The sequence below is a fragment of the Bidens hawaiensis genome, unplaced genomic scaffold (assembly GCF_021521415.1).
Source record: "Bidens hawaiensis isolate Kalapana, Puna unplaced genomic scaffold, B.hawaiensis_p1.1 tig00009445_1, whole genome shotgun sequence".
Taxonomy (NCBI): Eukaryota; Viridiplantae; Streptophyta; class Magnoliopsida; order Asterales; family Asteraceae; genus Bidens; species Bidens hawaiensis.
The window spans coordinates 177,391-204,345 of NW_027491700.1; the positions used below are offsets into that span (position 1 = coordinate 177,391).

Consider the following 26,955-nt stretch of genomic DNA (forward strand, 5'->3'; position numbering starts at 1 on the left):
TGAGGACATGTCCTCGATACAAACCTAAATTTTGTCCTTACTGTAAGATTTTATTCTTGTAGTGAAGAAAATATACATGGAATTAGATATGCTATTTCACTTCAGATCATTGCAAAAAATATATGCAAATAAACTAAAATGATTCTAAATAATAAATTAGCCATATTTTTTAACATTTGCATTGGTGACCCATTACAAGATGTTATTATTTAAGGTTTACTTTAATTTTTACTATATTTAATATATAATATAAATACTAAAGAATATATCTTATAAAGTATATCTTAAAAAATCTAATATTTGTTAAACTGGGTTGAAGTATCGTCTATGTTGGTTCCAATTTCATAAGTTGTTGATGTATTGTTGTTTAAAACTGTCTTACATTGCCATCCCTAAGGTTTATGTACGTGTTCAGGGCCCACGTGTCAATAAGGGGCAGCCGCATGGCAATGCCGGTGCGGTGAATCAAGATATACGACTAATTAATATGGAGCAGGGTATGATAAGCTTGGATAGGATGATATAGTGGCTAGTTCGGGTCATAAGCGGTCTCATTGATGATGATTTGTCATTACATAACCTGCCACCTTCTCCAAAGGAGACGCAGCCGCAGGAGGAGTCGGGCCTTCATGATGTTGTGATGATGCCGGTGATGGTGATGATGCCGGTGATGAGGATCAAGGTTTATGATGATACCAAGTATGATAACATGCACAATTTAGTTATTATGGTTTATCTTTTGGAGGTTGTCACATGCAAATGTTATCTTTTTTGTTGTATGTGTTGATGATATTATTTTGGGTGGACGTAGTAGTACCTTTTCTTTTGAAACTACTCTTGGGTTTGATGTATGTTGGTACTTATCTTTTTATCTATTTATTATAGAACTATGTGAGACTAGTACTTATGGGTGTTCACAGTCTGGTTTTGATGTTTCTTAGGTCAAACCATGAGCTATACCGTTAGTAAAGATTTTTGGTTGCCGAAACCAAACCGAAGTAACACAAACCACATGGTGAAAGCCAAATATAAACAAATTTATTTATATAGGATATTACAAATTCGAAATGAAGCAAAAAACCAACAAGGTGAGTGGACGCAACGTATTATCTTTAATTTTCTATCTATTGCCAAAAAAACATATAATATAAATATTTAAAAATAAAATATATTTAAATTAAGCGTCCGGATAACAAGTGGAAAAGAAAGTAGAAGTGATATGTGTAGATGTATGTGTTTTATTTATTTATTTTTTTAAAAAGGCAAGATTTAGTTTTATAGTGATAAATAAGGTATACAAATCGTATAAAATAGCATATGATTTGAATAGCATGTACATGTTTCCTAAACGCCTCGTATAACATCCTATACAACTTGTTTATAAACTTTACACAAAAGTGAGAGTACGACTAGTATACACTTTAGATGATCCATATATTATATTATATGAAGTGTATCCATCCTATACGACTCGTTTATCAATTTTAGAAAAAAGTTGAAATATGACTCGTGCATGTTTCAAACGACTTGTATTTTTCTTTATATAAGCTATATGACCTGTATCAAATTACATACTATGCGTACGACGTCTTAAAAGGTTAAATACGAGATTTCAGTATACGAGTCATATACCGAGCATACGAATCGTATGCTGAATGGTGTGTGATCAAATCCAGATGGTAGACCTAGATGGTGTGTGAGTAAAATGTGCCATAAATTATCGGGAAACAAGTCATCCTTCTATATATCATCTTGTTCTTTGCACAACTACAATTGTAGGTCCGCCTATCGCCACCTCAGTTCCCCGAAAAAAGTGCGATCAAGTAGCTCCAATCTTTTTCTCTTCACTATAAGTAGGTAACTACTCTAACCGAAACGCTAAGAGTGGTTAATGTACAAAAACTAATTTTCGGTACATACCCGTAGTAATGAAATTTTCAGTCGGTAGCACCTTTAGTTTCCTGCCTCTTGTCGGAAGCATGCCCTAAACGTCTGTCGAGCCCTACATGGGGTAAAGGTTGGGTCTGAGGCTGGCCACGACACACATGCAAGCCCGCATGGTTTTGTTATTTTCTTTCCTTTTTGTTTATATTTTTAGTTTTTTTTCATTTAAAGATGCGATAAAAATATAATTTGTTTATTATATTTTGAAGCTTACTTATAAATTTGTTTTGATTGCTATCTTTTTAATAAATATTCATCAATTATAATAACAACAGTTACATTTATCGATACTCTATTCATTTGTTCAACCTTTTTTCTTATGATATTCCAGGCTTTATTATTGTCTTGTCTATTCTAACAACATTATTGTTATCATTGTTTTGTACGTACAAAACTAGTGGCTACAAACCATAGCATTATCTTTATCCAATTCAAACCTTAGTTCCCTTTATAAACCATCAACTAAATAGACAGTTATTTCTACGAAAATAAGAAAAAAAAAAGAAGGGAAATGGCAACTGATCATGGATCAAGAAACTCCATCTTCAACTGTGTCATCTTATTACTATCAATCATCTTCATGATGGTCAATCATTGTGAAGGATCTTTATTTTCATCAAGGAAGTTTGCAGATTTGTGCAATGGCACTATGGCTGAGTGTTCAACACTAGTTGAAGAAGATGAAGAGTTTCTTATGGACACCGAAGAACATCGACGGATTCTGGGCCAAACAAACGCTATATCCTATGATGGTCTCCAGAAAAATATTCAAGCTTGTGGCAATCACTGTGAAGGAATTTATAACGTTAAGCATAGGCAGTGCCTTAAGATTTATAATTGCCATGACTAGTTTGGCTTGGATGCAATTATGGAATGCATGCTAGTTGGTAATGTGAAGTGATTCTTGTGTTTGTTTTCTGAAATAAAAAGTATTTTAATTTCTTGCTCTAGATTGTTAGCAATGTGAATTGTACCTTCTCTTTTTCTCCTGAAAGATATATTTCTTGCTATTCTTTTTCATTTATTGAATGATAAAATTCAACTCAATATTTCACTGATGATTCAGGCCATCGAAATCCTACTACGTTGCCTATAGAGGCCCATGCACTAGTGTCCAAGTACGATTAGAATGAAGGTGTAGATCTGCCCGACGTTTCATAAAATAATGTGTAGGGCTCGGTGGTTGAGGAGTCAAATGAGGCATGCAGGACATATGATCCTGGAAGTCTTTAGATTGATGAGTATGGTCAAAAGAATGAGTGATCTTAGGATTAGGAGGAAGTGGTGGTCAATTACTAGAAGAAGGTGAGGAGAAGATTGATGCTGCGTGGTAATACGATAGTGAAGATCGGTTCACATTGATTCAGTGAATACCCGTGATAATCTACCAAAAACCCTAAATCCCACCCAAAGGTCAGGGAAAATGAAGAGAAAATGATTATTATTAAAATTGAAGTCTGACTTTTGCAATTACATAAGAAACATATAAATAAATGTTCAAATACGAAATGGGCCCTAAAAAGGCCATGGGCCAAACACAAACCCAAAATAAAAAATACAAAAACTGCTGAAAAAACGTAAAAAGGCCTATAACTTTACTTAGTAGGCGTTTTTGGGCTTCGAACAGGGGCAAACCGCCATAGGCGTTTGCCACAATGTGCTCCTCGTCTCAAGCTTCGATTTGACTGATAATGGGCTTGAAACGGAGCTTCGTGGGCCAAGTTATGCTCGGTTTCGTGGGCCACCTTTGGAGGCACGATCATGGGCCTCCAAATATAGTATGACATGTTCTTCAGTACTTGGGCCTCCATCAAAGACACTACTAGAAAACAAGTTATTTTCTTACAAAATTTTCCTAAAAATTTCCTATGACAAGTAGTTCCAACATATTTCTAACAAAAAAATAAGGTTCAATTATAGTTTTTGTAGGAAAGTTGTAGGAAGTTTATAACCAATGTTTTCGTAGCAATTTTGTAAGAAAAGTTTTTGAAAAATGGTTAAAAACGATTTTCAAGTATGTGTTTTTCCAACATAACTTATTTGTTGAAAACCGTTAGAAACTGGATTTTCCAACTAATTTTCTACGAATTAAATTGTAGAAAAATATCACGTTTTCTAGTAGTGTGTTGTTGTTATTCAATTTTTGTTATTTTCTTTAGTATTATTGTTATTATATATCCTGTAGGGTGTTCAAAACTAGATATCCAAAGTTTTGGATATCTGAAATTCGGATTTCTGGACCTTTCGGATAGTGGATTTCACTATCCTAATCCGAATCTGAAATTTCGATATCCGAACTTCTAATTTGATATAAAACACGCGTCGATTATCCGATAATTGAAAAGGCTTATCCGAAAATTAGAAAAAGCTTAACAAATATAATCTTTTTATGTTTATTTTTGTGTATTAAAATTCTCTTATAGGGTTTCTTTACCCTTTTTCTTTATTATTAGTATTATTATTAGTATTACTACTACGTTTTAACTTGCTACACTTCACGAACCTAGCTGTGTATTTAAATTTGATATAAAACACGCGTCGATTTCTTTTTAGACACTTACCTCTCTATTTATTTGTTAAATTACTACCTTTTTGTAGTTAAATCTAATACTTTTACAGCTTTTTCTTAAATGCATGTTTCCTGATATATCACGCGGGAGAAATAAGTAGTTATTAGTGTGTTACTTTCAACTTCATCTTGAAGATATCTCCTTTTAACTCATGAATCTAAGATGATTGTTCTTAGTAGGTACAACTAATATTTACACAAAGGAAAACATATAAGTTTGATGAGGTATGAAAATTATGTGGGTTTTTTTTCTGTATAATCATGTTCTTCATGCCCGTCCCTTAGAATGATAAAAAATAGGCCCCGTGAGAGGTAAAATACGGGCCTTATTCTTATAATATACACTCATCAATTATATATTATATGGCCAGAGAAGAGTGAAAGTAACTCTCAGACCTAGATTACCCTGGAATTAAATCTCAGCCCTAGAAAATAACTTAAATGGCAGTTACCATGGCAGTTCCACATCCCCTGCAGCAGTTACTTACGGTTCTCATAAAAACAATTGCTTCACTACAGTTCCAGACGGTTTCTCGTCTCTCACATACACTCCCTTCTCCCCTACGGATTCCTGTGTCCACGATCTATAAACCTCCCTCAATGGATAATCAGTTTTCCTCCTATTTCCTCAATTACTGCCGGATTTTTCAACCCGTCTTCAGTTTCGTCATCAATGGCTGGTAATTGAACGAAATTACCTCTCAATTGGCTCAATCGCCTGAAAAGATTAACCGTTGGCTGTTCAAACGGCGTTAGGGTTATTTTGGCGAGAAAATGTCTCCGGAAAGAAAATTGAGTAATTTGTTGAAGGTTTTGAGGTTTTTAGTCGTAGTGATTTGATGTAGTTTGCTGTTTTAAGTTATAACCTAATTTTGAGTTGAATCTGTTTGATCATGCAGTTTTTTGTGATGTGATTGAGCCTCTAGGCTCTAGAGAAGTGTTTAGAGGCTCACTTGCCTTTGATTCAATGTGCTGTGGCTAATGACAAGGATTTGACGAAATCAGAGGTTTGATCTTCGCTGTAGAACATAATTAGGTTATAAATCTTCAATTTGTGCCATGTTAATTGTTGATTAAAAAGAGGCATTGCATTAGTTGCTACATTTTATTGCATGCAGTAGTATATATAGAAGAATTTATTGACACGTAATTATTTATTGACAGTATCTTGAAGCGTTTCTTATGGAGATTAAGAATCCTGGAAGAAGAGAAGCTCTTCATGAGGTCAATTGCGATAATTTTTCATATTAGAATTTTCTAAAATGTTTTAAATTTGTTTAAACTTTATGATTTTTGATATATATATACTCTTACAGATTATACATGACATAAAAGTTGTGTTTACGGAGGAGCTGAAATGGAAGAGATTATGTCCATTTGTCTTAAATGTCGTTTGTTGACTATGGTTCTGTAAAGGTATATATAATATCTTTGTAATGTTCTTCTAATAAGATCCAAGATAATAATGCACTTTTTTTATATTTATTTATTTTTCTATAGTTACCAGAATATTCGAGTGGCGAACTTGTCCAATATCGTTTGTTCTCACATTGTTAAATTAAGGAGTCTCTGGAGCTCATTATGAATTGTTGAAAGCATGAGTATTCACGTTAATCAATTTCATTATAGTGTATTAGTGTTATATTACATTCTAGGACACCAATGGGTCTAATATAGTAATTAATAGTGGTTGTCCTCCAAGATCTGAGTTGCTTAAACCTTTTAGATAGAGAAAATTAAAAAACTGCTATTACCATGATTATATAAGTAGTTAGATAACAACATGCTTAGACAAGGGCATATCATAAAGTGGTGACAGTTATGGGAAAAAGTGGTTTCTTAATTAATTAGTTTTTTAGTCAAAGTTGACTTATTGGCCTGATGATGCTAATCCTGTCGGCCGTGTTAACTTTCTGGTACAGAAAAATCAAGGTTAGTTTTAGTGGGGCATTGAAAGAAACGAATCTTGGAGAGAATGCTAATTGAGTTTTGGTCTAAAAATGGTTTGAAACTTGTGTATTGCGGCATTAGGCTAAAATGAAACGTGAAGTGCTATTAGAAAAACTCAGAAAAGTTATCATTTATCATCTTCATCTGTTATCAGGTATAGGTTTAATTTATAGTTAGCTATATGATATTTATCTAATATATGTTATCCTTATGTGTTAATACTTATTAGTTTTCTGTTGTGTGATCTGTATGTGTTAAGTAATTTGTTACATTGAACTTACTATGTCTAAACAAGCATGTAACGCCACGAACAAACAACAAGCATGTTTATGTCTTTATGACTTTAGATGAAGCTCAAGACCTCTTGGATCGTAAAATTTTCATTCAGGTTTCTTTTCTCTCTCTTTACACAAACTTAGGTTATTCTGTAATTTCTTAGTAACTCTTTGATAATTTTTAATTTTTTTGTCGATTTATTTAAAAAAATATATATGGGTTTATGTCGCATTACTATGTCTTCCATTGGTCTTCCTTAAAATACAAGATTGAAGTAATCTATGTTTGAATATGTAGCTATAGTATCGGGCAACAGACAATCAGGACCTTTAAAGAAGCTGGTGTAATAGTTTTGGAATCATCAACAGGGACCGGGTCTACAATGTTTGTGGTGTTTAAACAGGTTACCATCTTCAAACGTTATGCTCTAAATTTTTTCAGTTTTCATAGCAAGTATTTTATTCCGTTAATAGGTGAGTAGATAGTTCTACACTTATCTCTAACTATGGGAGGAGTTTGTTTCACAGCTGTTGTTTTAACTTTGATATGCAGAATTTATTGACACGAACAAAATATGAGGTTTTTGACGGGTCATGTTTGGGTTACACAAATTTTAAGTGTGAGCGGCGTATGGCTGTTGTTTTTGACACAAACAAAATAGGAGGGTTTCAAGCTGAAGAGTTCAACCCGCTAATCCGACATGATTCGTGTAAAGATCAAACTATATATGAACAATGTAAGGCAGTAATGAGAAGTGAAAACTCTAACCAGAAATGATGCAGTTTGTGTTATGTTTTTAGGATTTGATTACACGACCATTGTTTGAAGTCTAGTATTTTTTTTTTAATAATATATGGTTGTGAATCTTGGCCTGCGTCTGGAAACCTGTTTTTGTACTTAACAAATTGGGTTTCTAATACTGTTATGTCTTCTTCATTAGATAATATTAATGGCGACATCAGCTGAGGAACACATATTCTGCAATTACAGAAGAGGCGAAACACGTGATTTGCATGACAACCTATCACATCACGTCACTAAGCTGTTTTAGGGAACACACTCAGTCAGTTCGGAAATGTCACAAAAGTTCAGTTTATTATTGCCTATGTCACGTCTTGCAGTGTTAGTGCTGCTTTGGTGGAATGAAATCAGATAAACAGGCTGAGGAAATCGTCTGTTTTCACAGGTGATTCTCCATTTATGAGATCTGAGATGCCGAGCCAAAAAGCCCATATTAAAATGTTTGGGGATCGGCCCAAGAAGCATCCAGGAAAGGCTGTAAGTCATTTGATGGACCTGAGTCACTAAAACTTGAGGTTGCTAAGAATATTAAGTTTTGACTAAAAAACAGGCCATTAAATATTTGATGGAAGTAAATAGTATATATTAATTGTTATTCTAGTATTTTGGTTTTAGTTGTGAAATAAGTTTATTTGTGATGTGTAGGTATAACTTGCAAAAGATGAGAAGCTGCATAACCAGCAGTGAGACCTTACAAGAAGTATGAGCTGATTGATGGTGCACAAGCAGATGCAATTGTTAAGCATTTGGCAGCTCATAATAGACAAAACTCAATGACTAGTGATTAAATGCTTTTATTATTCATGACATAGATACTACATATATTTTTGTGCAACAAATGTGTGACTGATGCTTAGGAATATACCATGATTAAATATTAAACAGCTAAAACAATATGTGAGATCTCATGTTTTTTTGTGCATAACTATTCAGAAACAGGTTATTTATCATATTTTATAATTAAGCGTCCACATATTCATATATGCATACATACATTCATAGATTTGATGTTAATTATAAATTTCAAATTTACTTTATACATTATGAAAAGAAAATTTATATTTTTGAGAGAATATCTTATCTAATACATATTTTATGATGTCTAACGTTGAGTAAGGCAAAATCATGCAACCCATTCACATACCACGGATTATATATTGAAGCAAAAAACAAACCAAAAAGATACCAGTTAACACTTTAAAATACAACCGTGCTTTACACTTATTGTTCCATATGACCTCAGCATCTCTTCCAAACATGCATTCTGCTCATTCATGTTACTGAATTAATGTAGTCGTCACATTCTCGCGTTGATGTTCCCGTCCACCGGACGGGTAAACTACTAGTTATATATATGTGTATATATATATATATATATATATATAACACCACAATACAAGTACAATTGTTATAAAATAATAAAAGAAAAATAGTGTGTCAAAATGATCGAACTTATTTAAGCGAATTTTGAGGCTCTCCTAACCAAACGTTTTGGGAAACAAAGATCTCGATCAAGTCTTTATATTTTACTTTTTTCGTTTTCAATAGATACTATCACGTTAATATTTTCTAGACAAAAATAAAAATATTCAAAGTTTGTAGTTCTGTTTCTTAGCATTGTATGTTTCTTCAATTCCGGCCAAGTCTTTAAGAAACTATGAAAACATAAAATTTCTTCAATGGGAATTTAATTTAGTTACATGATACTTACAAATCTTGACTGTCATATTTGTCATTTATGTATGAACCAGCAGCAAATATTTAGTCAAGTAAATGTATTATTGAGCAAACCATGTTCAAAGGGCAAACCCTAAGTCGATATACATGATTTCTTTTGTGAACTAGAATAGTAGGATGCTAATTATACATAAAAAAAATTCCTAATTTCATACCTGATGGTGTTGATTCAACAACAAAATTCGCAAAACACTAGTTCATGATTTCGCGAGGTCATTCAACAAGGTATGAAATTAGAATCAGTATTTCCCGCAGCCTGCTGCCCTCCAGATCGTGATTACGTGGCCTGTTGATCGCTACACCCCTGGGCCCTTTCCTGATTTCCAATCTATGATAGTGGTGAATCCCGTTGTTTAGGTTTCATATTTTTTGGCCTGCGTATCTGTAAAAGAAAACTGGTTAAACCTTTTGGGCTGCATGGCCCAAAAACCGCCCCTGATGTTCTCTTTAAATTTGAGTTATTGACTTTAAGAAGCTATTTAAACCAACGTCCAATGATCGAAAAATATGTGATTGTGAGAATCAACGTATTTTTTTTATATGAACATTGATATTTGTAAATACTCAAGAACTGATGCATGGGCTCTTTTCAGCTCATTACAACTTGCGTCCCCACGGCTACAGTAGTCGCCAAAATTACCATGTCCGCTTTAGTAGTGCCCCTTTGGCAGTAATGTCTTCTTCTGGGTCATATCCATACATCATTTCTAAAAACTCACACACCCTATATACGATCGTATAGGAGCTATATGATCGTATGGAATAAAAGTACAACAAAAGTACACCTGCACGCTTAGTTTACGGAGTTATGACTCCCATACGATCGTATGGAAACAAAAAACAAAAACCAAAATTCATTGAGTTAGCCGTGTATGTTAAAAACAAAATGTGACGATACATGGACATAAATGCTACATGAAATTTGATGTATGTTGGGTTGAGTAAGTATTTCAAGGACCAAGAAATCATATTGAGATTCAATTAGGAAACAAGGACAAAGTGATCGAATGATCAGAAGGCAATCGAATGCATATTCTATTGGAAGACAACCCGACATAAAATCAGCCAAGTGCCATGTAATCTAATGGCTATTCGATTAGCTAAAGAACTTTTCAGGAAATGTCAAAGTCAAAAGTGATCGAATCACCATTCGATTAAAAGAAGCATGAGACTAAATATTAACAAGGACAATGTGATCGAATTGAGACCTAATAAAGAATTCTAATCGAATTAAAATTGTAATTGAATCGAATCAAAAAACTAATCTAATCGAATTTCCATTCGATTAGATGAATCTGATTCGATTAGATAAAAGTTAAAATGTTTTCACACCTGGACTTTAATCTACTCCTCTCACATTTCAGTCTAATCGAATTGATATTCGATTAGATTAATATATGATTCGATTAGATTAAATCTCTATTCAATTCGATCACCCTATACTTAAAAGGTTTTGAAAACCACAGTTTCCTTCAAATTATTTTTCCTCACCATTCGATTCGATTACTTGTGACTTGTACAAAATATAATGTAGCATTATGTCATTCGATTAGATGAATCAACCCTTGCATAGTTTTCATAGCTCAACTTCAAACAGCATTATCCTAAATTTTGTAAAGTTTTATTTTTTATTTTTTAATTTTTTTCTTTTTATTATTGTTTTCATTTTATCTTTCTTTTCCATTTTTTGTCTTGATAAATTAGTTTAGTTTTTATTTAAAACTCAATCATCAACACCAATGTTCTTATTTGTATGTATTGTAGAATCACAACAACTCCTGTCCCTTACGTCCTATTCTTGAGTTTTTTTTAAATGAAGGAAAAGAAAGAAAAACTAAGGATAGTTAAAAAAAATGGGTGTTCTTGAGTTTTTTTAGGATGGAAAGGAAAGGAGTAGCAGGAGTTAGGAATGATTAAATTAATGTATTTTCCCAATAAGTTATCGTCCCGAAAATTGGATGATTACTAACGATAACTATTTTTTAACATAGTTATCCTTTCTTTTCCTCTAATTTCCTTCCAACTCAAGAACACACCTAATTAAAAAAAAAATTCTTTCCCCTTTCCTTCCCTTTCTTATCCTTCCCTCTCCTTTCCTTTTCTTTTCTTTCCTTGGATAAAAAACTCAAGAACAAGGCGTTAGAGATCCCAAAGAAAAGAAAGTAAAACGTGTTTATTTCTATGATCAAGGGACTACGAGAGTGCCCATTGTCTTATGCTATAGCTGTTGATCTTAAAGTTCATAGATCCTGGGTTGAACAATTTTGGGTGAATGCCAAAACAAAGAAGAAGGGGACAAGGATCAGTTCAAAGGTGGCTGAACAGGAGATAGTGATAAATAAGGAAGTGATTCGGAGAGCCTTACAAATCATAGACAATGCTGCAGATCCGTTCACTACGTTTCCAAAAGAAGATATTGCGGGATACCTTGAAGAAATTGGTTATGATGTAAAATGGAGCACTTGTGAGAAGACGCATCTTCCCGTATAGTGGAAGCTTCCCTTTCACATTGTTGTTAACTGTTTATTTTCACAAAAAGGGGGTTTTGACAAGTTGAATGCAGACTAGGTTGGAGTAATGTTGTGCTTGACACACAACAAGAAGTACAACTACTCATGGCTGTTCTTAAAGTACATGCAACTTAATGTGCTTGCCAAGAATAGAGGAATGATATATCCAAGATTTGTATAATTTATTTTGGATGACCTGCTTCCCAATATTCCCAAGCCAGTATACATGGATGAAGTTGATGGTGAAGGAAATGTTGTTGAACCATCCGAGCCTCATCAAGTGAAGATGGTTGGCAATCTGCATTAAAGGCTATCCTTGAGCCTACTGGGAGGAGTCTATACAAGTATAAAGGTACTGAGCCTGGAGTCAAGATTGGCCAGTTCCCTGAGACGGAAACGGACAATGAGGAGACAGAATTTGAGGAGGAAGGTGATAGCGGTGATGATGATGATCATGATGATGATGGAGGAGATGAACAGATGGGCCTATTGATGAGCCTGAGACTGCTGAGGCTGAACCCGAAATGGATGTGGAGGGTGAAAACCGATCCAAAGGGAACCATGATAAAAGGAAAGGGAAAACCGGTGAGTCATCGAAGAAGCCTGTTGCTGCTGACATAGAGGAAGAGGAGCCAGAGCGTCCGTTGAAAAGATTAGAGCATACAAAGGACTCCTTGAAGCCTAAGTTTGCCAAAGTGCCTACCCTAAAGGTACGTTTTCCTTCGACTGCAGCTATGATTAGTGAATCACTAGCTTCCTTACCCTTGACCACACCACAAACCACCACCATAGCCTACCCTCACATAGGATCACCCACCTCCCTAGCCAAAACCATAGAAAGACTTCAAGCCAAACAAATTAAGTTCACCAAAACCCAAACCACAACCTCACCAAAAACCCAAACCCAAACCAAAACCAAAACCAAATCAAAATCCCATCCAAAACCCAACCTAAGACCAAACCCAGAATCATACTCAAACCCAACCCCAAATCAAAAACTCCAACACTTAGAGACGAACCTATCACACCACCTGAAACCTCACCTAGCAAACCAGACGAACCCCTACCATCAATTTTAGAAAACCTACCCTTGATTAGCCAAGCCGAGACCGAACCAATAACCCAAACTATATCACCACCTAGGACCTCAATACACGTTACCTCTCCCACATATCAATTCACTTCACCAATTAAAGGAACAACCTTTTGGACCTCCACATGCACATCATTCATCCAATCACAAACCACCACATCAACCTTAGTAACCATAACCGAGCCAATTAGCCTACCCCTAGCCTTAACAACTTCCTTCCCAACTCAAAACTTAACCATGCCTATCCCAACCACACCACATTCAACCAAATCAACTACACCACCCTCAACCATAAAAAGCCCTATCGTAGTAGCCACTCCTCTCTCGAGTGGCAAGTCGAAGAATTCGCAAGTGTATCGAGATCCTATCCTCGATAGGATTAAGGCACTGGAAGAAGCAAATAAGAATAGAGCTAAACATGAGCTCTTGTTGATCAAGTTCGTTAAAGATCAACAAGTAATCAATGAAGAAGAAATAAGACAACGTGATGATTTAGTTTCATGAGTGGTTGAACTACAAGAGCAGAGAGACTTGGATCATGCTTCAATTGTGAGTCAACGAGAATGGATCCAGACCTTGCAACAAAGAATCAACAATCAACAAAAGTTGATTAATCAAAACTCCCTGCAAAATGTTGAGCAGCATGTTGATATTGAGATGCTTCAGTCAAAGATCTCCAGGTTAGAGTCTGATCTTCCCTCCTCCTAAAACTTTGCAAATAACTTTAGGAGGGAGTTAGACTCTGAAATTGACCAAGTGTGGATAACCTTTGAGCGTCTGAGCTCAAGATTCGTATTGTTGGAAAGTGGGTACAGTTCCTCTAGGGACGTTGATAGATTGATGGGTGAAAGTGTGAGGTTGCAGAACATGATTGAGCAGCTTGAGGCAAAGGTTGAAGATCAACACGATTACAACAACAATCAGAATCGTGAAAATGAGTCCTTAGTCAATCGTTACCTTGCAGTTATGGAGGTAACGAGACTAACTGATGAAGATGTAAGCAATTTAAAGACTCATTTGATGGACACTTTCTGTGGTTCCTGCGTGTAAATGAGTCGAGGACTGAGCATAGCGATGAAAGAAGAATAGCTCTTGCAAATCTAGTCGTTGATGCCGAGAGGGTCAGAGCTCAAGGAAAGCTACATGGTTTCCTATACAGTGGTGAAACCAGGAAAGATGAGGGTGAAGGTACCTCTGGTGTGAGAACCAGTGATGATGAGCCATTGAAGGTTGTTGGGACCATAGTGAGCACCGAACTTGTAGTTACTACTGCCACAACAACTGGGCAGGTCATTTCTACAAGTTCCCCGGTTTTTGTACCTTATACAGGTGAGCAAGTCAGTGATCCTGTTACATATGCTATGGTTCCCATTGTTACACTACAACCTTTAGCTCAGGGAGGTGATGAAGGAAATGTTGATGGTGAGGATGATGATGAAACCGATGATGAAGCCGGTGATGGTGATAATGAAGAGAATGAGAATGAACATGATAATGGCGATGAACACGAGTACGATAGCTTTGATGAAACTCGTGATGGTGATGGAGATGGTGATGGAAGTGGTGATGATAGTGGCAATGGTAATGCCACATGTGAAAATAATACGGATGAAGAGGAGCCGCCAAATGAGGCTCAGAAACACGCGAGACCAATGCCGCAGTAGAGGCCGAAATAGCCTATGTTTTTAATGTTTATTGTTTTGCAGAATTTAGCTCACTTTTTCAAGAAGCCTATGAAGGAAATAAAGATGATAGTAACGACGGAATCAACTACTCACCTAATTCGGACACTCCGGAAAGGGTGACTGAATACCTGCAGTTCAAGAACCGGCTATCACTCCAGCTGCCATACCTGCTAGAAGAAAGTCAAGGAAGTGTATCAAGTACTATAGTGTTAGCAGAATGGCGAGCATGATGTAACATTCGTTACTTTTCAAATCCAAAACCCAACCCGTTTATTTTCTTTTGCCTCATTTATTATTCGAATGGTCGTTACTAAATAAATTCCCGCCCTCGTTTAAGGATATATTTTTCGTTTATTTATTTATTAACAATATACTATAATACCCCTAACTAACTTATTACGACTTTTGGATCCACACCTATAGAGCAGGGACTAAATTGCAAAATCATCCAAACCCTTTTCCCTCTCTCCTTTCCTTCCCGTCGACGTCCAAGACCCCCCCCCCCCTCCTCCTTTGCTTGTTCCTCAATCTTCGGCGAAATTAACCTTTCCAAATCCTTTGTTAACTAAAAACGCGTTGTACCGACACTCTATACATGGTAAACTATAACAATTTGACAGCTATTGACTCGTTTTTAAAAGCTTTAACAACCTGCGGACCAAACTAACACTAAAACGCTATAAATACACAATCTTAATTCAATTAAACCCGTCCACACCATCCTTACTACATCGCGACCTAAACCCCTAAGCCAATTAACCCCTACACTACTGTACAGTTGACTTCGCATTCAAACTTGAGCCGCAAACCCTAGCTCGTCGATCTCCTTTAATCCGTAATCAATTCTGGGTAATTAATTTATAAAATTAGGTCGTTTTTAGTCAATAATTGTTAACCCTAACTCAATTTGATTCAACGATAAACAATTAACGGTTTAAGTTCTAGGGTTTTAAATTGGGGAAGAACATCAACCAGATATTATGCTTATAAATAATTGTTTCTGTGTATTGAACAAGTCAAGGCACTGGCCTGATGGCCCGTGCATGTTACTCTAAGGTTAAGAACCGGCCTGGGGCGCGAGTTCGAATACTCCAGGCCCGGTTTTATGTTTTTTGTAATTGTTTATTTTATTTACTTTTAATCAAAGATTATGATGACAATACATGTATATATTCTAAATATGCATTTTCTTCATAAAATGAACTCCGAAATTTATTGTTTTCGTGTCTTTGGATTTGTATTAATCTTGTAATATTCATATTCATATATATATATATATATGTGTGTGTGTGTGTGTGTGTGTGTGTGTGTGTGCATGTAATAAATAAAATCACAATAAATCCTTTTTTACCAATCGCTTAAATGAGACGTCTTGTTATCTTAACAATGCTCAAATATTTTATCTCGTATCTTTCCGTTAATATATTATTGTATATAATATTTATTTTATTTATTAAAATCAATAATAATAATAATAATACTAATAACAATAATAATAATAATAATAATAATAAAATGGACATCAAATATAAATATAATAATAACCCTTATAATAAACGAAAGTGTATCTATTAATATTTTAATATTTCATACAACCATATCGAATCTCAAAATCCGTCATAAATCTTTGTAAATCGCTATGATCATATTTAATTCTTGTTATCATTAACAACTAGGAATATTTGGCGGTGAACCTCGAGGAGCTTGACCATTTTCATCCTAATTCTTTTATTATCTCATCATCACCTAATCCACACGTTAAGGTGAGTTTACATACCCCTTTTTCATCTTTAATATTTTGGGGGTGACATGTATACCCTATTTAAATTACTCATTTTTATTTTCACATCTATTCAAAACGCAATTGAATATATGTTTATGTGTGATTATTGCATGCTCTATGATAATGCTCTATGTGCTTAATTATTTACTTTATGTTTGGTGGTTGGTATCTCATCCTCATCTATCCTCGTCTAGTATGATCATACACTTACCAAAGTACTTTGATTTCATATCAATAAGAGCGGGTCCACATCTATTTAGTTGTTTACATTTTCAAAAGAATTGTAATACTCATCATTTACATATGAATTGTGATTTATCTCTTTCTTTCTTTCTCTCTCTCTCTATATATATATATATAACTTATGTATTCTCACCAACATTCATGTTGACAAACTCTATTTTCATACATGTTACAGGTACAAGTAGTTGATATTATTCAAGTTGGAAGACAATAGTTTGACCTTAGGATATTATTCAACATACAAGAATATGATGTAATTGTTATATTTATTGAACTTGTGTACGTGTTTAATGTTAATAATGAAATTAAATATTTATTGTCGCTTTAATTAGTGTCTTTTGAGATACTGTCCAATCAATACGTTACGCCCCGTCATGTTCCGCCGCCTTTGGTCTGGGTGTGACACATGAGATGGAGATCGAAGCCGTACCATGGCTCAGCTCCAATCCTCTACGCTAAGTGGCACCAAGACAGCAAAATTTGGGTTGTTCGAAGAGCAAACGGCGACCTTACATATCTCACTTACAGAGATATGCATACTCTATCTAATGATATGAACTACTTCAGATTGACGATGGGTCGAGGCGAAGAGGAACACACCTTGGAGGGATGGTTCAAGCGATTCTTGAGTCATGGGTGGATGAACGACTACCCAAACTTTACTCTGTATCCGGGTAGATCAAGTCAAAGGAAGTCAACCCGTATACCAAGAAGCGGACTACGGGATTGTCACACCCTCCAATTTCGACTAACAGAGTCTATCCACACGGCGTGTGACATACCAGGATCTAGCTAATTTGTTATACCAAACATCCAATTAAAATATTCAAAACATTATTTAAGTCTCATTCGGATATGAGAAAACCAAAACCAAACCAAACAGTTTAAAGTTTTGCGAAAGCGTAAGGTAAATGGTTTAAAATAATAAACCACGTGCTCAAACATGCACAACCCATCAAATGAATACAATGTGATATAAAAGTTCATGCGACAACTGTGACTCCTAACATATGCAATGCAGCCCGCTCCATAGCACATCTTGCAACCTGGGCAAGTCAACACGAGGTTGGTGAGTTCATAAGTTATAGTAAAAAGTATTTATATAGTATAGATAGTATACGTAGTGTCACACCCCATTTAAGGCCTAGGAGTGTGATCCAATAGTTGGTACCACAAGTGTAAATAAAACAGAGTAGCATTCATTTAGCGGAAGACTTGTAAAACTTGTGGATTTAAGTTGTAAATATTTATAATACAAAAGTCGGGATTATAAAAGATTCCCGAATTATTTCAAAAGGTTAATTGTTATACATTACAAAACCACCATTTTTTATATATTTAAGTTTTAACAAAAGATCCGAGCCATCGGATATTCAAATCACTTCGTCACTCCAAGTGCTAAACTTGTTCACCTGCAAAATGTAAGAAAATACGTCAGCAACGAATGCTGGTGACACGCTGACGCAAAATAACTTCTTTTACTTTATTACCCCTTGAGGCTACGCCTGCCTCGGCCCAACGTGGCTTAGGAATAACAAAGTCAAATAACACATTATAAACTAGAGCCTCTACACTAGGTCACCTCAGCAAACATCGCAGTGTTCGACTTAGTTAAGTACCCGTATATATACACATAAGGTCGTACTCCCTGCAGGAGAGCATCCTACGACCAAGGGTGGTGCGATCATGCCCATACATCACATAGTACCACCTATGTAAGGATCCAGACATACGTATACCACAGCCTAAGGGCTAGGTTCATACCATAGTTATAACGGTTTTAGGAACACATAGTTCCTTATAAACAATTTCATATAACAAGTTTGACTCATTTGAAAACAAGTTTAAAAGTTTGGGGGCGTATTCACCTTGTCTCTTTAGGATCGGCTTCACTCACCGTCCAAGGTTCTTTCCCTTTCTTTATCTCGAACCTATAGTTACGAGTATAAATATTTGTTAGTCTTATATCTCAATCCTCGATTGAACCTTTAGTTCAATTCTTATTTACTTGAAAACCTTTAGTTTAAAAGTAAATTTATAAACCTTTAGTTTATATGAAAACCCGACGTTTCTTTTTCTCTAAGAAACGTAATCTTTTCTTTTATTATTTAAGAATACTCTTTATTCATTAAATAATATTTTCATAACAAAGAATATAATCATATATACTTACACACATATATATGTATCACAATATTCAACATTTATCCTTTCATTCATTTCTTTGTTATGTTTTCTTTTCTTTTCTTTTATCGAACCTCGACTTTATGGCTTAAGCCTTAATATAATATTGAATTATATTGAATTCATTATTACGCCTAACCTTAGTGGCGTATAAAATTCTAGGGACTTGAGCAGCACTCCAACGCCGCTTCACTTTTCTCGACACGCTTGTAACAACGCGATTTTTCCAAATTATCTTACCCGACCCGCTTTTATGTTTGGGTTATTTTATCAAATAAAACACCGCATTTATCGAGTTAAATTAATTGAATAATATTATTTTAATTATTTATTTAAAACATATTTACAACTTTCAGTTTATAATAAATATAACCCCCTACATAAGTTTTAACCCATTTTGAATCCACGTTCAATCTTGAGGGATCAAATAGCAAATCGGATCCAAATTATATTATAATCCTCTCACCCTTTTACCCAAACCCATATTTGACCCGTTTTTGCCCAACCCGAGACCCGTTTAACAATCTTGGAGCACAATACTCGTTTTATATTTGGAAATCAAAATCATTGACTTTTTATTCTTACCTAACACGGCCTAACCGACATTCAATTAAGTTAATGAGATCAACGAATTTGTTTTCTTAATTTGTTCTTAGCCGTCTTTAAACCCGTTTGTGATTATACAATGAAACGATTATCATAATTCAATTAAACGCACAGAGAGTACCCTTATGGCAGCGCAAACAGTAACCCCATATCTAATTTCTTTATAAAAATCTGCTGCATCGTGTTCTTATTCTCCCTCGCGTCGTCTGCAAGTGTTCCAATTAACCAGTTCATATTCAGCGTAATAGGTAATAATTTATGTAGTTCTTCTCGTCTTTGATCTCTTCTCAATAACCCTAACATTAATCAAGTTAACAACAAGCTAAGTGACCGATTGCAGATCTAGGGTTTATGAACCAGTTTGGGTTTCTATCAATATACTACTTAAATTTATGGTTTGATATTCTACTTATCAGACACCCCAGCTCAGCTGGTTGGGGTGTGCGTATTTATAGTTTGGCCCGGCCAGGGACGAGGGTTCGAATCCCCTCGACGCGGATTTATATTTTTGTTATTCTTAATTGTCTTTTTGGCTTAATTGATTTATACGTAATTGTTTTATAGATTCATTTATAATATATATTATACATTAAATAGACATCATCTTATCAAAAACGTCACCATTAAGTTTATGTTTTTTTTTTCAAAATCTCGTTATATATATAAAGTATATTTTTAATAATAATAAATCATCGTTACCTTATTAAAACCCGACACTAATATTGATGTTTTCTCGTCGTTGAACGTCTTTATAAAAACTTGTATTTATTTTGTATGCATATCTATTATTTATTAACTAAATGTATTAAACATATTTTCCTTAAAGATTCAACCCAATTATTTATTTATATATTACTACATATTATAACTAAATAATTACCCATTATCATTATGACTATTTATTTAAATATTTATATATTTGTGTTTTATTTATTTGAATAACTATAAGTATATTTTACATTAAAATTATTTATTATAATTATTACTTTATAAATTTGATGTTATATTTATCATATTAAGTAATCAAGGGTAACTTTATAAATAATAAAAAATAATGATTCTATGAGTATAATAGACAATAATATTAATCTTTGCAATAATAATTATTATTGGAATCAATCGTTCAATCAATAACCATCTTAATTCCAAACTTAATTTAATCACATCGAAATCTTAATTCATCAAATCATGTTATATCTTTATAATTAATTCATATTATCATTATTTAATTAGGAATCCTTGTCGGTGAATTCTGAAGGGGTTTAACTGCTCTCATCATCACTTATATTTCGTTCATCCGATCAGGTGAGTAATCACTCCCCTTTTTACTTATTTTAACCTTTTTGGGGACATATGCGTATCGTATCATATTTATCTATTATCTAGTATTCAAAACCGCAACTATTTAATCCTTGGGTGTATATCAGTTTATGCCTAACTTGCTATTTACTTAATTCCTTTATTTGAACCGCATTCGGAGAGGTCCAACATATTCTCAGTCTAGTATGATCATACGACCTTCGTAGTGGCCGACGTCCGACGCATTGACAATGGTTTAACCGACACCTCAATTTTGGTAACCAATGCCCATTCGCATGGCAACGGTTTAGCCCTTTCTTTATGTTTGATTGTTTGTGTATGTGCTATGGTTTAACTGTTTATGTCACGGGAACAGTTTGCATCTTTCTTTTATATATTATATATACTATTACTGTTGTGTCTTAAACTGGTGTTCTAGTCACTCAACATGTGTTGTTGACAAAAAAAATATATTTTATATGCATTTGCAGGTTATCAGCTTGGTTGTTTAGCAAGATGAAGATCACGTAGAGATGTTTTTTAGGATACAAACTTAATTAATCATTGTTGTAATTTCGTTATACTTGATGTACTTAATTGTAATTGTTTTATTTGAAATTATTAAATAGATATTGAAACTTATAATGTTGCATGATAGTAACCTTGTGAGCTGTGATAATCAGGTCGCGCCCCGGCATTTCCGCCGTAGGTTGGGGTGTGACAAATTGGTATCAGAGCCGAAGGTTTAATATAGGTCGTTAGTGGTGCCTTAGTAACATGCTTAGGAGCCTCATACGTGCTTATTTGTTTACCTGATGTGTTCTATTTGATTGTTTACAGCTTACGTATTTGTCTTGCTAGATTAGTACTTATTTCACTGTTTAATTAAGTGTTTATTTTATTTGTCATGCTCACACACACAACTCCGAAGCTATGTTTCACTCTCAAAATGTTTTATTACTCCGAGACTATGTCTCATTCTCAAAATATTTTTTTATAACTCTGAGGCTACGCCTCAATCTTAAAATATTTATATTAAATTTTATTAGATTGTCTTTTCTTGTCGGAAATTTCCTTGCGAATTTCCTAGTTTTGTTTTTGCTCTTTTTCACTTAAAACTAGGGAGTGTGACAATATCCCCGCCATAGTGGAAATTGTCATGCGACCAACACTTTAAGCGTTTAACGTAATCGGCCAAACGATTACACCCTTTATTGTGTTTTATTATTTTTTTTAAAATGTCTAGTCGGGTGTAAAACCCATGGGACGCCATGGACACACCAACTTCATATTTGCACAATTTGTTATATTTGCGATATTTTGTTGGAACATTATCATCCGTGGTGATACACGAGATGTTTCAACTACTTATACTTGACTTCGTTTATTCGTTATTTAGTTTGGTCGGTCAAATCGCCATGTAACGCTCATGGGCCGACAAACTCAATTGATTCGTTGATTCGTTAATTAAGTTGGGCCATTCAAATTGCCATGTAATGCTCATGGGAGGCCGACTAACACATTTGTTTTGGTTTTAGTATGCTAATAAGTTGGGGAAACAAAATGCCATGGAAAGCTCATGGGAAACCAACACGTCGAAGAACATTCACTATTTGTTTATTTGATTTTATACGAAAAGATTTATGATTTGATTTAATTATTTTAATTATTCTATTATTATATTATTTACTTATTAAATCATTTTGAAATCAAGATCTATTGATTCTAACTATTCATGAACTCAAAATATTTTTATTCACCTGATCGGATACAAATTCTTTATTCATTAAGAGTCGGTTATCACAAGCCAATCAAAACAATTTACACCATATCGGTGTTCACCTATTCATCTTATCACGTTATTATAATATCAATACCTCAAGTGATTTAAATAGTATAGCACAATTTAATAGTCATGATATCATATACATAAACTATTAAACATATTTCATGTATTCAACCTTAAATTTTAATTTGTTAAAACATATCAAACTTTGATAAAACTTATTCACTCATCAAATTAACTCATTGATTTTCAATTTAGATTCTAACTTATCCTTAAGTTATGAATAAACATCAGCATAATACATTTAAGTTTCGTTTTACACAATAACTCATATGGACTCTACATTACTATCAAATCTTCTCATTAAATCACATCTTTATTAATCATAGAATGTCTTCTCAACATCAAACAGCATCAATCATTTATTTTCTATAACCGTCTCATGACCACATGTTTAGTCAAGGAGATAGCTCCTGCGATCTATAAAATATAAACTCAATTTCCAAAACATAAATACAATCGACTAAATCTTGTTCATTAAACCAATTGTTGGTAATTTTAATTCATTCACCCCTACTTATTCTCACAATAACAATAATAAAAAATGCAACTCCTAACATCAACTATATGCCATTAATTAAATTGATAATCAATCTCGGCCAAATCATAGCGCCTCAAACAAGAAACTTTACGTCAAAATTCACACGTTACGCTTCACTTTCCACTATCACTATTCAATTCAATCCTCATATCATTTTGTATCTCATGTAATTGTTCGGTTATCTTGGAAATACTTGTCACGTACCACAAGACGTTACGCAACGGTCTATGCCGTCTAATTCTAAAACCCATACTGCGACGTTTGCTCAAATTTTATACCCTGCTACAATAATGAAAATCTTAATCACCTACGCCATGCGTGTCTTGATTCAATCATGTTCTTCAATTTCCAAACTTTTTCTATTAAACCCTACTTTGCAACCTAATCAAAATACTTCAATTCAATCAAATTCAAATATTCAAGTTTTTATAAATCTAATTAATCAAGTTATTTTAAATCAGATGAATCATATTAATCATAATTGAGTTTATCAAAGAAGATATTTTTGACATTTTTATCTAAACATATTTTATTTTTCACAATCATACATCATAACGAACCTTTATTTGATTTTTGGATTTAAACAATTTCAGTTTCAAGTGATTATGCTCATACAATAAAATTTATATTTTCAAAAGACAACTTCCTATAATATTGTACTCTTAGTTTATCTCTTAACCTCATTCATCTCAATTAGTTTCAATTTTAAACCTAAGGAATCCTTTCCTTTTCAAACTTCCAAAAATTATCAAAAGACGTTTTAGAAACTTTAATATTTTATTTAATCAACCCGAGGATTCAACTCATTTTTTTAGCAATATTTTACACAATGACTATTTCTTATTTATAACCAAAATATATTAAAATTCTTTTTCTCTCTAAAAATCATGTATTTTCAAATATTTTGTAACACACACGATGGGACGAGTTATGTGGATCATCCGACGATCTAAGTAATTACGGGTCGACACGTAATTACCAAAGTCCTCGCATGGAAATCATAATCCGGATAATTGCGTGTCATAATATAGAATCGTAAGTAGTAGAAATAACGGTACAAATGTAGAGATGATAATGACATGGTGGATACGCCGCGGGTACATCCTATATATAAGTGCCGTTATCGGATTTTCATTTGGAGCGTTGTTTTAACTATTCAAAATTCTGTATTATGATAAATTTTAAAAGTTATATTTAAAACTTTCTTTTCCTCAAAATTTATTGTCTTTGTTATGTCATTCTTTAATTTTGGGACAAAATTCCCTAAAGTAGGGGAGACTGTAACAACGCGATTTTTCCAAATTATTTTACCGGAACCACTTTTATGTTTGGGTTATTTTATCAAATAAAACACCGCATTTATCGAGTTAAATTAATTGAATAATATTATTTTAATTATTTATTTAAAACATATTTACAACTTTCAGTTTATAATAAATATAACCCCCTACATAAGTTTTAACCCATTTTGAATCCACGTTCAATCTTGAGGGATCAAATAGTAAATCTGATCCAAATTATATTATAATCCTCTCACCCTTTTACCCAAACCCATATTTGACCCGTTTTTGCCCAACCCGAGACCCGTTTAACAATCTTGGAGCACAATACTTGTTTTATATTTGGAAATCAAAATCATTGACTTTTTATTCTTACCTAACACGGCCTAACCGACATTCATTTAAGTTAATGAGATCAATGAATTTGTTTTCTTAATTTGTTCTTAGCCGTCTTTAAACCCGTTTGTGATTATACAATGAAACGATAATCATAATTCAATTAAACGCACAGAGAGTACCCTTATGGCAGCGCAAACAGTAACCCCATATCTAATTTCATTATAAAGATCTGTTGCATCGTGTTCTTAATCTCCCTCGCGTCGTCTGCAAGTGTTCCAATTAGCCAGTTCATATTCAGCGTAATAGGTAATAATTTATGTAGTTCTGCTCGTCTTTGATCTCTTCTCAATAACCCTAACATTAATCAAGTTAACAACAAGCTAAGTGACCGATTGCATATCTAGGGTTTATGAACCAGTTTGGGTTTCTATCAATATACTACTTAAATTTATGGTTTGATATTCTACCTATCAGACACCCCAGCTCAGCTGGTTGGGGTGTGCGTGTTTATAGTTTGGCCCGGCCAGGGACGAGGGTTCGAACCCCTTGGACGCGGATTTATATTTTTGTTATTCTTAATTGTCTTTTTGGCTTAATTGATTTATACTTAATTGATTTATAGATTCATTTATAATATATATTATACATTAAATAAACATCATCTTATCAAAAACGTCACCATTAAGTTTATGTTTTTTTTTTCAAAATCTCGTTATATATATATAAAGTATATTTTTAATAATAATAAATCATCGTTACAGGATTCACAGACTTTAGGAGACGGGCGAAATTGCATCGGCCCTTATGATACCTCCTACATGTCTTGCATGGCGTTGAGTTGTTTCGGTTTACGCCTTTGCTTCTAAAGTTGGAACCTCCTCCAGTCTTTCCTTGAGCAGTCGTCGGTACAAGCTTCTTGTCCTCCTCTCTATTGCGGACCATGCCACCCATCAAATAACCGGCCAACTCCATAGCAGAGTCAACGGTTTGAGTTAGGTGAAACCTCACCATGTCGCGGATTTCCCGCGGCAGTACCCAAATATATCTTGTGACTTTGCTGGACTCAGGGTTAACCAGCAGGGGAACTAGGCGACAGCACTCAAGGAACTTAGTGTTATACTCACGAAGATTTGTCCCCACGACCTTATGATTGAGAAACTTAGTTTGGACTTGGTCGGTTTCGTGCATAGGACAAAACTTTCACATCACCATGGCCTTAAACTCATCCCACATCAGGCCATACAACACATCTCTTCCCTTTCTCATCAATAACGCATTCCACTACTCATGCGCCTCCCCCTTAAACATCAGGGCAGAGTATTGGATTTTCTCCTCCTCAGAACACTTACTTGTTATAACAATAGTTTCCATCTCCTCGATCCATCTCACGGTTGTGATAGCTCCTTTATCACCATGGAACTCCTTTGGTCCATAGTATTTAAAATCTTTAAACGAACAACCACTTATCTTGAGTTTCTGAACTCACGTCTAACTCCACCATCGGCGTTAGACTCATGCACACTTTCCTCATCACGAGATGGGTTTGGACGGGATCTTTTGGATTTTCGATAGGGATGAACAGATGGATTAACAGATCGGGAATGTTTGGTTTGTCTAGATTGAGATCTAAACGCGATTCTTCCCTAACAGCATCTTTAATCATCTTTTGAATTTTGTTCATATATTTTTCGGGAATTTCTTCCTCTCGCTCGTTCTCGGGCCTTTCCCCTTGTCTTTTATCTCTCTCTCTACGAGCATTTCGTTGTTGTTACTTTGTTCAGACATATTTTTCTTTTTCTTTATCAATTTGGTCAGAAAAAATTTTTTAACAACATTTCTTTTATTAAACACGCATTTTATTTATTATACAATTATATATATCCCAAGGATATATATATTCCATATTACACATATTTATATATATCGTTTCAACGATATATATAACTTATCATATCATTACATTAGAACGTTTCATATGTTCTTTTATTCATACACATATCATACAAGGCTATGTTACACACATAACTTCACATGGCCACCATCTTCAGTCCTTATGATCCTCTTAACAATCTTTGTTATTTTGTTGCACTTACGGAGGAGTGTTTCTCCAACCTTATTCTTTTTCTTTCCTTCCTCGTCTACCTTCTTCCTCCAATCATCGGTTTCGTGCAGTGTACGATCCATATGTTCTTCATACGATTGTGGGATTACATTGGGGTATCCATACTGCGGAGGTGGGTCGCGGTAACCCAATGTCACCATCTCGTAG

The 26,955-nt window shown here is 34.3% G+C and overlaps 1 protein-coding gene across 1 annotated transcript in view; it reads left to right on the top strand.

Annotated features, from left to right (window-relative positions):
- The window catches only part of LOC143532448 (putative LRR receptor-like serine/threonine-protein kinase At1g53440), a 201,031-nt gene that overhangs the window by 155,486 nt on the left and 18,590 nt on the right, over positions 1 to 26,955 (top strand). The window lies entirely within an intron of this gene.